This window comes from Choloepus didactylus (assembly GCF_015220235.1).
Source record: "Choloepus didactylus isolate mChoDid1 chromosome 11 unlocalized genomic scaffold, mChoDid1.pri SUPER_11_unloc1, whole genome shotgun sequence".
Taxonomy (NCBI): domain Eukaryota; kingdom Metazoa; phylum Chordata; class Mammalia; order Pilosa; family Megalonychidae; genus Choloepus; species Choloepus didactylus.
In genome coordinates, this window is record NW_023637577.1 from 4,118,426 (window position 1) to 4,134,857 (window position 16,432).

Sequence of the window (16,432 nt, forward strand, 5' to 3'; positions counted from 1 at the left end):
ACAATTCAGAATCATCCTTTTATCATTGAACCTCTGGAGAGTTGTCAGCAGCTGTTTATGTTGTTATGTTGATGATGTCACTCTTAAAATGCACTTTTACAATTGGTTTTCAACTCTGATTAGATTAAAGCACCAATTCTCTGTTTCCAATATTCAAGATGGCACTGATAGTACATGGTGTGAGTTAGCAATACAGATACAGAAAATATCAACTTTTGATTCTCCTAATCTCACTTTTACATGAAGCAAGCTCCTGACAATTCTTCCAGAATTTTCCCCTTATCCATTTTTAAAGTTGTTCCAACATACTTGGTATTTGCAAACTCAGCAGCACCCCACAACTCTGTTACCAAAATCTATTCCAGTTTCCTAATGCTGCCATTATGAAAAATACCAGAAATGGATTGCCTTTTATAAACGGGATTTATTAAGTTACAAATTTACAGTTCTAAGACCATTAAATTGTCCAAACTAAGGCATGAACAAGAGGATACTTTCACTAAAGAATGGTCAATGGCATCCAGAACATCCCTGTCAGCTGGGAAGACACATGGCTGGAGTCTGTTTTCCTTTGTTCCCAGGTTGTCTTTCAAAATGACTTTCTCCAAAAGGTCTCTCTCAGCTGCTATGAGCTCCTTCCACCTGTGAGGTCTCTCACAGGACTCTGGTGATTTGATTAAGACCTGCCCTGAATGGGTGGAGCATACTTCCATGGAAATTATTTAATCAGAGTTCTCACCCACAGTTGAGTGTGTCACATTTCCATGGAAACATTCAATCAAAACTTTCCACCCAAGAAGAATGGATTAAAAATCATGGTGTTTTGTGGTGGACATGGTTCTAGTTTGCTAATGCTGCCAGAATGCAAAACAACAGAGATAGATTGGCTTTTATAAAAGGGGGTTTATTTGGTTGAACAGTTACAGTTTTAAGGCTGTAGAGTGTCCAAGGTAACATATCAGCAGTTGAGTACCTTCACTGGAGGATGGCCAATGATGTCTGGAAAACCTCTGTTAGCTGGGAAGGCATGTGGCTGGAGTCTGCTCCAAAGTTCTAGTTTCAAAATGGCTTTCTCACAGGACATTCCTCTCTTGGCTGCAGTTACTCAAAAATGTCACTCTTAGTTGCTCTTGGGGTGTTTCTCCTCTCTTTAGCTTCTCTGGAGCAAGAGTCTGCTTTCAACAGCCATCTCCAAAATGTCTCTCATCTGTAGCTCCTCTCTCAGCTTCCGTGCATTCTTCAAAGTGTCCCTTTTGGCTGCAGCAAGCTCTCTCCTTCTGTCTGAGCTTATAATGCTCTAGTAAACTAATCAAGGCCCATGCTGAATGGGTGAGGCCACACCTCCATGGAAACTATCCAATCAAAGCCATCACCCACAGTTGGGTGGGTCCCATCTCCATGGAAACACTCAAAGAGTTACAATCTGATTAACACTGATACATCTGCCCATACAAGATTACATTCAAGATAATGGCATTTAGGGAGACATAATACATTCAATCCAACACAGACTTAATATATCCAACCAGTACATCTGGGGAAAAAATTGTCCAGAGACTCATGGGAAGGCAAAAATGAAGCTCTTCTGTATAAGCACTGAAAATAAATGCAACTATTCCTTTTCTTTCCTGTGACAATTTGAGACTGTTGTGTACCTCAGGAAAGACTATGTTGTTTCAACTCACTCTGGGGGGTGCAGATTTATTATGGATGAGGTGTTTTGATTAAGTTGTTTCCATGGAGCCATGTGCCACCGAACTGTGGATGACACTTTTATTTAGATTATTTCCATGGAGATGTGGCCCCACCCATTTCAGGTGGGTCTTGATTAGTGTACTGAAGTCCTTAAGAGAGCTCAGGGGCTGACACAGTCCCAGACACTTAGAGATGCAGACAGAAAGATGGTTGGAGATGCTAAACTAAGAGATGAAGCCCAGAGTTTTCCCTGGAGAAGCTAAGAGAGGACCCACAGTTGCTTAGAGAGTAACACTCTGAGAGAACAAGCAAGGATGCACAGGAGCTGAGAAAGAGAAGCTAAGAGAGACAGAAGCCCAGAGACATTTTGCAGAAGCCATTTTGAAACCAGAATCCTGCTGGAAATAGGGACCAGCAGACTCCAGTCATGTGCCTACCCCACTGACAGAAGTGTTTGGACACCATCAGCCTTTCTTCAGTGAAGGTATCCTCTTGTTGATGCTTCAGTTTGGATGCTTTTATGGCCCTAGAAAACAATTTGCAACCCTTTATAAATGTCAATCCATTTCTAGTATTTAGCATAATAAGATCTGTGTGTCTTTTTATTATTATGGATGTCTATTATATTCTTATTATTTATATTATATTATATTATTTTTTAAATATATTCTTATTCTTATTTTATTCTTATATTATTATTATGGGTGTCTTATTATATTCTGGCTGTCTTATTATTATCCTTTCCCTATTTTTCTCTCCCCAGTCTCTCTCTTCTGCTCACTGGGATTACACAGCAAATAAGCTCCCTGTATATATTTCCTTGAATCAGGATCTGTTTTGGGGATAAATCCACACAAGTTCATATGGCAACTTAATGAATACTATTACTTCATCAGATATTCTCATGTACTTTTAAATGATTCAGCATATCTATCCTGAATTATATCCAATCTACTCATAGAAGTTGCATACTTTTGCCCACATATCTTTATGATAATTGACCTTAAAAACCTTGTGGGATGACCCTAAGTTTACCAAAGTATTAGTAATACAATAACAAGTCTTTTTAAATTTTAATAGTTTCCACTTGGTGTCCTCCACTATGAGAACTTTTATGCCACAGATCAAAGACACAATCTAGGAGCTGTTCCAACTGGCAAGTATATTAGGTCCAATTACAGACCAAGGGAGAGGGGAAATGACCACTGAGTGGGCTCGTAGACACAGTGGGCTGCATAACAATAGACTTTAGACAAAATTTCATTCATCTGGCCATTAACTCCCCGCTGCAAGTTTCTACTCTACCTGGACAACTTGATGATGCTTTGGATCTCTGCTTATCTATGTCATCTCAAGCCCTGTGTCTAATAGTACATGAAATGTCTGGGTGTCCCTCATTCTCCAGAGCACAGTCACCCCAGTAAATTCCTCTAGGTCCATTTTGGGAAGGTCTAAGGGGGTGACCAAGTATACACTTGCCACAGTGTTTTAGTCCTAAGGATCCAACCACTTCTTGAAACAATGTGTTCTGAATCTAAACATTGCTTCATGACTGGGAAAAGTGTAAGGGATTATGACTTTCTACAGTGTCTACAACTTATTCTCTACCTCTTCCATTTGTCCTTTTGTGGTTGTAGATGTTAACTAGTGTCTTTATTGGCTTCATGCCTATTTAGCCCCTAAGATTTTTTTATATTCATATAGAATTTTATTTGCTGACCTCTTTGAAACATTCCAAAATTCATAAAGGCCAATGGAACTTTCCATGCTAAAATGTTGCTCAACATGACTAATTTCTAACAAAAAATATTTTAATGTATAGTGCTTTCATTTTACTTTTGAGGAATCAACAGGTGAAAATGACATTTAGGTGGTAAAACTCAGGTTACAAATACAAGATAAATATCAAATAATATCATATTTCTGATTTAGTGGAAAACTTAACAGTTTTGAGTCATGCTTAACACCTGGTTAAATAAAGAGATAATGGGCAGGGATGTCACAGAGGTATGCAAAGATTTAACAGTTCAAATAATCCTTAGCTGTTCTGAGAAATTATAGATACGATATACGTAGTAAATATTTCTCTAATATGGTGATTTCAGTCACTAGTGACCATCATTCAGTTAATGCATTCAAAGTAATTGCAGTTATTTTTTGAGTACTGAAAACTGGTTTCAAAAAATTATAACTCAGGGAGCCAAGAATACTACAAATACCTTACATTCAAAAATACAGTTTAAATTTGGGAAGTTTAAGTTAAGGAATACTTGTAATTCTTAGTTACTTTAGATATTATTGAGACTACGCTACCTCCTTAATTTGGTGTATTACTATGCATAGTTAATCTCAGTTACCATGTTATGTATTTACTAGTCATCAACAGCACAAATTTTTATGCTCCAAAAGAATTATCCATCTAGTAAAATGGCTATATTTAATTTTCTTTTAAAGACAGACGAACTAAATTGGAGGAAGATTGGCTTCTTTTAATATCTTTTACAAATTACTGATACAAATTCACCAAAGAAGTAATTATATATTTTGCTTAACATCAAATAGTCTGCAGAAAGTTTCTGAGGTAGATGTATGTCATGTTCAATTTCCAAAAATAAATACAGGCTTTCTAACTGAAAGTACCTACATTCCTAGCCCTCTAAAGTAAACAAACAAACAAAAACTACAAAAAATGATCTCTTGGCTTTTGAATATCCCATTTAGTTACACAAAGTGTTTTCTGTCCCAAGACTTCCTCAAATTCAAAAAAATATTTATTTACTTCATGAAAACATGACAGTCTTCATTTCAAACCATTCATTCAGTTTCCATGGCTCTCATAAGTCACATTTGTTGACTGTGGAATTTCTCAATCTTCTTTACATCTTGAGCTTGGTCTGTTCTATACACCAAACAAACTAAATCATCTGTTCTGTTAATACACAGACTCCCATCATAATGCCTATATTTGAGAACCACACGTGCCTTCATAGTGTCTGTGAGGTAGAGCTTCTTGGCCATGAGGGTGAAGCCCTCCCAGGTTTGGTGCTGCAGCATTGTGGGCTCAGGATGGACAGGAAGGGGCAAGAGAGACAAGGCCACATGAACCTGCACACCCACCTACCTGCCTCCTGCAGCCACCAGACTCCGGAGTCAGCCCCTAGGATTTGAAGCCCTATTGGTTGTCTCCACAACTGCCTATGGATCAAGTCCTGTTGTGATATATTTGGCTTTGATGCCTGGGTTAAGGAAGTTCAAGTCTACTCATTCTGGTAGTCAAATAGTGCCCTTTGGCTTCTGCATGGATCCAGCATCCTGTGGATATTAAAGAGAGCAGCTATGTTTGTACTTCTCCTATGATCAGTCCTAATCCACAGAGGAAGCCACCACTGACCTTCCTAGTGAGCCTGGGGCCCCTTTCACCAATGCATTCCTAATGGTCACAGTGAATGTTGTGTGCTCTGGGTCCTCCCATAGAACATGGTCAGGTGATGAGACTCTTACTTGTGTAATATAAAAATTGCTAAATTCTCACTATCATCTTCTGGAGAAATAGTCAATTCTACCTCACAGAGCTTTGGCCATCATATTTTCTAGGCTTCTGAGAGCTGCCTTGATGTTCATTTGACATGTGGTCCTTAACTGGGTTCTAAATCCCATATCCTGAGAAAGTGCTTGCTCAGTCCAAAATTCTGCTTAAAAATGTTTGCTGATCCAGTCTTGCATTCAGGTCACCTTAATAAAGCACCCTTGAATTCACCCCAAGGATAATTCCCTGGACTTTACTGGTACATTCTGGCCAATTCTCAAGAATGATGGATGGTCTCATTCCTCCCCTATTAGATTTTTTTTTATTTTGAAATAAATTCAAACTTACAGGAACAGTAGCAAAAATAATACAAACCCTATACAAAGAAATCCAGCATACCCCAACCCCACTCCACCGATACCCAGATCTACCAAATTTAATATTTTGTCACTTTACCATTCCTTTCTTTCCCTCTCTCCCTCCCTCCCTATCCATCATCCATCATCTATTGCTCTGTCTTCTGAACATGAGAGCAAGTTGCACACATCCTTGAACAAATAATATAATTCACATATGCATTTCCTATGAACAAGAATATTCATTTATGTAATCACATTAAGTGTAGTTAAGAAGTTCAAGAAATTTAACATTGATATAAAGTTTACATTCTATATTTCATTTTTTTCTTATGTCCCAATTGTGTCCTTTTGAGCCTTTTCTCCTCTATTCTTAGATCTCACCCAGGATCATTTATGGCATGTAATTGTCGTTATCTATTTAGACTTTTTTTTTCAATTATGGAAACATATCCACAGCATAAATCTTCCCATTCCAACCCCTCCCAAGCATTCCATTTAGTGGGATTAATCACATTCACAATATTGCAATGCCATCACCTTCCCACCTTCCATTACTAGAAATTTCCCTTCATTCCAAACAGAAATCCTACACTCATTTCTTATTAACTCCCCATTGCCCCTCCCCCACTTCTTGTAACCCATACTCTACTTTTCATCTCCATGATCATATTCTCTGATACTTTCTTTGTGTTTACCATTCCCCTGTTAGATTTAACATCTTTCCATGTTATTCTGGGACTTAACTTTTGTGTATGACTTAGCGGCAAGGAGACGGACATCACTTCAGGTTTTTATCTGTTGGTTTGTAGGCAAGAGTCCTCTACAGCATTTTCTACCATGGTAGACATGCTCATCAATGTTAGGGAAGGATGGGCCATCTCTGTAAGAGCTGAGGGTTTGGGAAATTCCATAAAGTCAAGATATCCCAGGTCATCCATTAAGATATCTGCATTATATATTCCATGTTCTTGGGTTTTTCCATGGTTAGGTCCTAACATTAGCAACAAATATACCCATACTGAGCATTCTAACACAGACTAGAGCTCCGTGACTTCATGAAGACATTGGACTCATGTTTAGTTATTCTTCTCTTCCACTAGGGGATATAAAGGACTCTTAGTGAGCTACCAAAGACCCTGTGGTTCTCACATGTATCCATTAACTGCTTATAAGAAGCCTTCAGTGGCTCATTATTCTTCTTCAGGATATCATAAAACTGAGCAGTAACCATCTAAATATGCTGCCTTCCTTTGTAAATATTGGTCCCCGCATATAATTCAAGTATCTGGATCATTACATGTGTGGTGGTGTTTTTTTGCTGAGATATTTTTCCATGTCACCATGAGTAAAATCTTTAGCAATTAGGCCACCACCTTATGTGAGGGTCCTTCCATGCCCCTACTGTCAGTTAGCATGTCCTCGTCACTCAGCTGCTGGTGAGGGTGCTCACCCCAGACTCCCAGATTTTATTACCTTACATTCTTAAGGGTAGCACTTCTTTTAATCCATGTCTTCTAAGAAACAGACAAGATAAGATTAGACTTGCAAGAGATTTGTTGGGGGTTTGGACTCTAATAAGGGGAAAAAAGAGAAAGGATCCAGAATTGGCAAGTAGACTATGATGTAGGCAAAAATCAAGTTAATGAGAAATGGAAGGGGGATAGACAGAGTCCCAGGCTGCAGTGAAGTGCTCAGAATGTTTTGTCCAGGGAGATGGGGAATTCAGAGCTAAATTCACATTTTAAAGGAGTCCTAGGTCTCTGAACAAATAGCATCCCTTTCACATTCAGTCACTAGATTAAAGTGGCGTGCACAAAGTGTGGTCTCCAAGGAATGCAGTGATGGGTTCAGAGATGAAGCCTTGTGTTATTTACACTTTCTATTATGGGAGATATAAGTGCTGCATTTTCATGGCCAGGATGGGATCCATATATATATCAGGTTTAGAGTTGAAAAGTTTTCTAAGGTGGAATTGAAGCAAAAGCCTTACTCACATAAGCTTTCATATGTTAAAAGACACACAGTTATGCCAGTGGGTTCTAGATTGTCCTTTTTCTTCAGTGACTCATGTCCAGCTCTTCTCTATTAATTTCCCACTAGTATTAGTGGTCCCAGGCTACTAGGAGTCAGTAACTACAAAGAAACTTGATTTACTACCTTTATAATTGTTCAAACACCACATATATAGATATTTTGTGTTCTGCATCTGACAGTGTCAACATGTGCAGTCCTTGAGGATCTGAGTTTGCTTACCTTTTTAATGCTGACTCTTGGTCATTGAGAGTAATTTTCTTGCATGTTTGGTGATCTGGAATTATGAGTATGGGGTCCAGTGTGGCCTCAATTGAGGATTTAGAGGATTTATTGCAGAGAGGATTTAGTTTCTGCATATGCTTATGCCAATTTCCACGGGCTGCCATGAATCTGAAATCACTTTAACCCACTTTTTTGAGACTTTGTTTTGGCCTACTTTACCTTACAAAAATGGATGGCATTATAAACATTATTTTGCTTTTCTTACTCAACACAACTCATGGAAATCTGGTGCACTGGCAGTTTCCTAATGGGTTATTTGTAATGACTTTATAATGTTCCTTGCTATGGATATCATTTTTCTTTTGATTGGCTTCCAATTTATTTCCAAGTATTCTCTGCTAACATCACTGCTACAATATTCTGCCCTTTAAGGACAGATTTAATGAAGTTAAAGTGCTGACTCAGAGTGTACATGATTTGTGTTTCTTTTCTCCTATTAATTTAAATAGAAACTGCCATTTAGTTTTTCATTTGAAAAACATTAACTAACTACTTTTCTGTCCAAGATAATTTTATAGGTGCTAAAATAGAACAGTTAGTAAGCTCAGACTTCCTCTCATGGAATTTAAATCACCATATACTTACTCCATAATTCTGTGTCCTTTTTTATCCCAACACCAATATCTAGAGAATATATCTAATCATCTATCAGCATTAGGTGTCATTACACCTTTGACAGTGAAGATTGGCTACGTTATGATGCACTAACAAACAAACCCTCAAATCAATCTCAGAAGATTAAATAAGAAAATTTATTTCTCCTTATGTGACATCCATACCAAGTTCAAATTAATTTCACCACAGGACCCAGAGTGAGGGAATATCCACCTACCTGAAATTGTCAGTCATTTTGGCAAAGCTCTCAAGAAGGGTTTCATATCAGTTATCAAACCTCAACAGCCATGTTACTGCTGGATACTTTGCAACTTACTTTAAGTTTTTAATCACTATAGTCTTTCATCTTGACTTCTATTTCCATGCTACTTTCAATGTCTTTGACTACAGTTATGTACTTTTCCCCTCTGTTTGGAAATATGTATATACACTGATATTTCTGGAATCACATTCTTGCTACTTATGATTCAGGTGAAAGAGAGGATCACCATTCCCATAGTTGGGAAATTCCAGGAAACTCCCAGATTAGGCTCATGAACTCAATACCTGATTTAGATGACTATAGCTGGGGTCAGAGGTTAGTAGAGTGTTGTATTTTTTTATTTTTAAATAGATCCATGCAGATGTGGAAAGAATCTATTCTCCAAAGTAAAGTATTCTGTGGTCCCAGAAGAAACCTCTAGGATAGCATGCAGAGCAGATAAAAAGGAAGAGTTACCATATAAACAAAAATAAAGGAACAGTAAAATCATCATCCATAATGTAGGATATCTCATGCAAATGGTTCATGTTATGTATTGAAATTAGTCATGTATTTAACCTGCCTATTTTATTCGACATAATAGCATTAGCATTCTGCTATCTACATAAAGAAAATTATTCTTTAAATACTCTATTTCACAATTAATAACAGGTCTTTTAGTTTTCCTTTTTTAATTTGGCTATTATATACTGATATTATATTCTGCTGAGATTAAAACATTTTTCAAAAATGTGTCCATTATATTGTTTCCCAATGCAAAAATTCATGTTCAAATAATTATTAGCTGAAATAATGTATATTATCTGATAATTTACAAGCTAGGATATTTTATTAACCTTTTGTGTAGGAATTTTTATGTGCCCTTTTAAAATTTAAATACATTTGGGAGAGACAAAGTGCTAACAATACATCCCATCAGCTTCTGAAGTTTTAAACTCAGAATAAACATATTTAAAGAATGGTAAAAAATGAATGTAACAGAAATTTTTTAAATCATTTCTTACTAAAGTATATGAACATTAATTTCACTTAGTAAAAAGTATGTGACATTTGTGTAGACTACAAACCATACCCAATCAAATCATATTAGACCACAGATATTTAGGGACAGAGAACTGAAAGATCACAGGTATATATTGATATGTCAAACACTACAAAATATTCATTAGATGTGGTGAAATGAAAAGATTGGGAGTTTTAATTTTAGAAATGACACTTTTCCCATATCTTCCTAAATGCCCCCTAAACATCCTTGTTTTTCAGGCTATAATTAAAGGGGTTCAACGTAGAGGTGATAATTGAAAATAACACTGATACAGCCTTGTCTTGATTGGGGCTGTGTGAGGAGCCAGGAGTCATGTAGTTGAAGATGGCTGGTCCATAAAAGAGACTCACAACCATCAGGTGGGAGGAGAGGTGGCCAGTGCTTTGTTCCTCCCCTTGGGGGAATTCATGTGGAGGACAGTGAAGAAGATGAGGGAGTAGGAGGAAAAGATGATAACAAAAGGAATAAGGACTATCACCATTCCCGTCACAAGAAATGTCAGCTTAAATGCAGAGTATCCTCACAGGAGGAACTCAAAATAGTCATGATTTCACAGAAGAAATGTTCTGTCTCCTTGAGGCCACACTTAGGTAAGTGCATGGTGTATGCAGTCTGGACTAGAGCATTTAGGGCACCCCCTGCCCAGGACCCCATGACCATCATCAGGCAGACCCTCTGGCATATGATGACTGGGTGTCTCAGTGGGTAGCAGATGGCCACGTAGCAATCACAGGACATGAGAGAGTCCAGGAGAAGCACTCAATCGCCCCCAGCATCAGAAAGAAAAACAACTGTGTCCCACAGCCTATGTTTGAAATGATTTTCTTCTCCAAGAAAAAGTCAATGGCCATCTTGGGGACAGTGGTGGAGAGATGAGGAGCAAGTCAATGAGGGACAGCTGGCTGAGAAGGAAGTACATGGGCATGTGGAGCTGGGAATCCAACAAGATGAGGAGAATCAGGGTGGAATTCCCTGTGAGGGCAGCAACACAGATGAAGATGATCACAGCAATGAGGATGTCAGCGAGTTTCATGCTGGGGCAGAGTCCCAGGAGAATAAAATCCATTCCTGTGGTCTCATTCTTTCCCATCATCAATTAAATCCAACTGCTTCAATTGAAAGGTACTAGGTAAGGAAAAGAAAAGCACCAATAATGAATTATAACTTAATTTATTATTTGTTTTCTTTATGTAAGTTTCAAATCCACTCTATGGAAATATCATTTCAGTGTATTATTAGAATTCTCAAGGTTAGCAATGTATCAGTTACATTTATATCTTTAATACAGGGTGAAAACCACAAAGAACATACAAATGTAAAGTCATTTACTATAAACTATGTATTAAACTTGTTTATATTTTTACCAACAAACTTCATTCCCTCAAAATGACTGTTCTAAATCCACTCCTGATTGCTGATTACACTTTGAACAGAGACTGATTTTTTCCCCCCTCAGGCCACTGGCCCTGGAAAAAAATGTTCATTACAGTCCTCTCATCCTTACAGTTGAGTGTGGGCATATTTTCCCCTCCTATCGCTAGCAAGCTTGGAGGACAAGTGCTGACCATTGTGGGGCTTCATTGTGGAAGGAGTGTAGACAAGGAAACTACCATCATTATTTGTTATTTGTGCATGAACTCAGTTTTGTTTACATGGGTCAAGCACTAAACTTTGTGTGTTTTTTTATTATAGCAACTAGTGTGATCATAATACATAATATATGTGAGAGAATATATTTTACCCTGAAAAGGTACATGTGTGTGTGAGTGACTGTGACAATTATTTTAGCTTAAAATCAAATATGAATTCTTTCACTTAGTTTGCTATCACTGATGCCACCTTTTATCCCAGATTCAGCATCACGGAAGCAGACTTTAATCTACCTCCCATATTAATCATTAATTTGCCTCCCACTTTCCAGGCTTTGCTGGTGTGCCTGGACTTGTGGTACCTGCCCACTATTTTCTACATCTTCACTGGCCGGACGTGCTCATCCGTGGTGTATCTTTTGTAAATTACCTAGATTGATTGACACCTGCTTGTGCAGTGAGTGCAACTCTACACTCATCAATGTGCAGATCATTCATCCATAAAAGAACATGTAAGTGAACAAGTTGACCTCGAGGCATTGCCTGCAGGTTGTTGGCTCTGATTTATACAAAGAGACATTAATACGACATTTAGCCTGGCACCCTAGATGAGAAAAGGGAAGTGTTAAGAATCAGAAAAGGATATGGATTGCTGGCTTAATTACAATTCAGTACATCCATTGAACAATCTTAAATTAATTGCTACTCATTTGGTCAAAATAAAATATCTTTCTCATATCTATTTTTATATTTTATTGTTTTATCCACTGTCTTTCCTAACTTTCAACATATTTCTCCTTTCTTTTATATATTTCTGTAAAAATACAATATTATGAATACACAGAAAAACACCAATCAAAATATGATGAAAATGTTCTGGAAACAGATAGTGATAGTGTTTGCACAACATCGTGATGGGCTGCAGCTATTAGTTTAGTCATAGAGAAGTCATAAATAATGTAGCAAGGTTGAATACAGTCCTAATCAAATGTATGCTTATCAATATGATGTAATGGCTAAACTAATTAATAGACTAAAATACAAAAACTATATTAACAAGTTAGAGACAAGTAATAGTAATCTCTTTTCTAATTTTTAGTCTTATACAAGTAAAAATATGTTATATTGCTCTTACAAAAATCATACCAACCAATGAAAGTACAACAAAGCTTTAGAGCATATGCATGACAATACACACTCAACTCCACCAAGCTGACCCTTGGTTTATAATTCACTACTGCAGGTTTTTGTTGCCGAGAAGATGGGGTTCCCCATTCCCCAGATCTCAAGCTTGGCCAATAGTTTTCTGCAGGTAGGGCAGGTCAACATTTCCCATCACACCCCCAGCTCCATGTTTCAGAAGCTCTACTCTAGGCAAAGGCACCAAAGACACCAGGACTCACTTTTCTTCCACTTATAAGGTGAAATCTCTACCAAATCAAAGCAGAATTAGATGCTGAACACCTTTTGCATCCTTTGACTTGTCATTCTAATATTCCATACCAGTAGAGGCAAGTTGAGAATTCAAGGTCCTAGCACTTTTGCCCAGCATCCATTTCATAGAGCAATGTTGTCACTCTGAAAGTAACTGTATCTGTCTCACACTCACCTCCAGAGAAGTGGTACAAACCTTTTGTCCTCAGTGGATAGGCTTAAGGTAAGAACAGAGTTCTGTGCTCTCCCAGAGAAGTGTATACTCCTTATTTGAAGTGTATGGTAATTCAAACCTAAGGGTGCCACGAATAAAAGTATGGTTATTGTGGATAACAATTTTATACTTTGGTTAAAATTTGAGATGACTAGTATTCACATTTATCTGTATTTAAAACAAAACAAAATAATACAAAAATTAAAAGCTTTAGAGACATACATGTAGTGAAATGTTCTTTATTCAATTACACAATCACTACCCTTACTATATTTTAATGGGTTAAAACTGAAAATCATTATGAAGACTGAGACTTAATGATAAACCATTCAAATGCTTTCCCACTTCCACTCATAAACAGCTAATGAACAGGGCTTCACTATTGGTAACAGAAGATCGCTACTGAAGTGTGAAAGAGGGATTTCATCTAAGAAGGTCTTAGGAAATGCAAAGACAACATTGAGAGACAAAAACAAGATGATTACAGAATTTGGAACTCTCTGGAATAGTTATAGAAAATGTTAAATACTATCAATACCTTGCCAGATTAACAACAAGAAAACCTTCATATTAAAGGTCTATTTAACTCAATAACTGTTTCCCAATGCATCATGATTGGCTTTTGTCTTAGTTTACTACAGATGCTATGACAATACTACACAATGAGCTGGCATATAAACAAAAATTTATTAGTTCAATTTTAGAGGCCAGAATTCCAAAATCAAGGAGTCCAAATGGTGATGGTTTCAGCAAGAACTGAAGTGATAGCCAATGTTTCCCCACAACTGGGCCATAGGGACCAAACTCTTTGAGTACCAAGCGCTCCAAGCCTTTTCTCAGAACTCTGCTCCACAGGTCTGCCATAAAGTCATTTTTCCTTTGCTTTTTTCTATCTCTATCCCTTTCAGTCCATACTGGCAACAATCCTTTGCATAAAAATTCTGAAAATCCTTCATGGTTTTAATGAAAATTTTAATGGGTCCAAGCCATTGGACCAAAGTATCTTTCAAAGATCCTTCCTTGACAATTATATTTCCAATTCTGACTTCCTTTGAGAAGTTTGTCAGTCTTCAGAAGCCTTATACTAAATCTTCTTAGCAAACAGATATTCAGCCATACCCTTGCATTGTTATCCATTATCTGGGAACTCCCCTCCCAGACAGTCAGGGAAAGCCCTTATACAGTCACATCTTTCCAAGCAGCAGATTAGTGAAGCCATTATATGTGCTGCAATTTAAATCAATATGGGGTTCTTAAAATCACATGTGTACAACTTTCATCACCTCAAAATCATCTCATGGCATCCTTGGCTTTGTGATTCCTCAAGGTTTATATAAATTAGTTCAGAAAAAGTGTAGTGATGGTGTAGAACACTGCTACCATTTTGTCCTGTTCAATGGAGCATAAAGAGTGTGCTCATATAGGTGGAAAAAAATCATTCCATAGAATATACTTGCCAAAGCCAGGTGGGAGGAAAAAGTAAAGAGAGACTTTTCTATACTTTATTTGAGCTCATCTGGAACACTACGTTGAACACATGGGAATAAGAAGCTAGAAAGTCCATGAATGATAGCAGCAAAATAAAGAGTCCACTCAAGAAGGTGTGTATAAATATACTGGGAACAGAACTGACACCAATGTCAATAGGGAGATGGAAATTCGTGAAAATAAAAAAATGGTTAATGAGCCAAGTCCTATAAAATACTAATTGAAATACATAAAAATTATGTATTAAAAATTTGATGGAACCACTAACCCACATATTTATGTCAATGAACAAACACTTCATTTTGCTCATGAGCACTGGATAGCATAAAGAGGGACAGACGGCTAAATATCAATCACAAGGCATGAAACCAAGAAGTGTTTTAATCCCACCAATGTCCAAAAATGAAGATGTTTAAATATGAAAATAATGGTCTTATTATATGAAAGAAAGTTTCCCTCTTGGGTACAGTGGTGGAGATGTACATCATGCTAATAAAGGAGAGCTGACTGTGTAGAAACTACATTGGAGTGTGGAGTTCAGTGTCCATTTGGAAGAGCTGAATTGGTAGGCTATTTTGCACCTGGATGACTGAAAAGAGGATGACAATAGCAAGAAAGAGGAAAATGTTCATTTGGCCATATTGAAAATGACCAAGGTGTATAGGATCTATCCCAAATTTTAGATTTTCTGCCTTCGTGTTTCAAATAAAAATATCAAAAGTGGATAATTCCATGTAATAACATTGACCGTCCTTTTAAATTCAATTATATTGAGATATATTCACATACCATGCAGTCATATAAAGCATACATTCACAGTACCATAATATAGTTGTGCATACATCACCAAAATTAATTTTTGAACATTCTCATTACCACACACAGAAAAATAATAAGAATAAAAATTAAAGTGAAAAAACTTTTAAAGTAAAAAAGAACTTGGGTGCCTTTTTCCCCCATTTTTCTACTCATCCATCCATCCATCCACTGGACAAAGGGAGTGTGGTCAATATATCTTCCCCAATCACATTGTCACCCATCATAATCTACATTTTTATACAATCTTCTTCAAGATTCAAGGGTTCTGGGTAGTAGTTTGATAGTTTCAGGTATTTCTCTAGGTAGTTCAATTTATTAGAACCTAAAAAGGGTTGTCTGTATTGTGATTAAGAGTGCTCACCAGAGGGAACTCTCAGCTCCTTTTGGAATATCTTTGCCACTGAAGCTTATTTTATTTCCCTTCATATCCCCCATTTCGGTCAAGAAGGTGTTCTACATCCCCTGATTCCAGGTCTAGATTCCTCCCCAAGGTCCATTATTCCAGGGCCAGGGAGATTTACTCCCTGGGTGTCAGATCCCATGTAGGGGGGAGGGCAGTGATTTCACCTGCCAAGTGGGCTTAGCTAGAGAGTGAGGGACACATCTGAGCAACAAAGACATTCAGGAGGAGACACTTAAGCATAATTATAGGCAGGCCTAGCCTCTCCTTTACAGAAACAGTCTTCCCAAGTTCAAGTCCCATGATAGAGAGCTCAGCCCATAAAGCCACCAGTCCCTCATATCTGTGAGCACATTAGCAGCATCGAGGTGGGGAAGCCCAACACCCCTGCATTCTCCACCAGCTCCTCAGGGGAGAGCTACATATTGTTTTCATTGTTTTCTTTTAATTAACTCTTTTTTAAATTAACTAATAACTGTATAAAAATTTTTTAAAAACATGCAAAAAGACATTTCAAACAAGCCATAACAGGAGAGTAAGAAAAAGACAACTAACCTAAAATAACTATTTTACTTCCACATTGTTCCTACTCTACCCCAAGAAAATAACCTAACATAGGAACATTTCTGTGAACTTGTTCCTACCATATCCACCAGAAATTAACAAACCA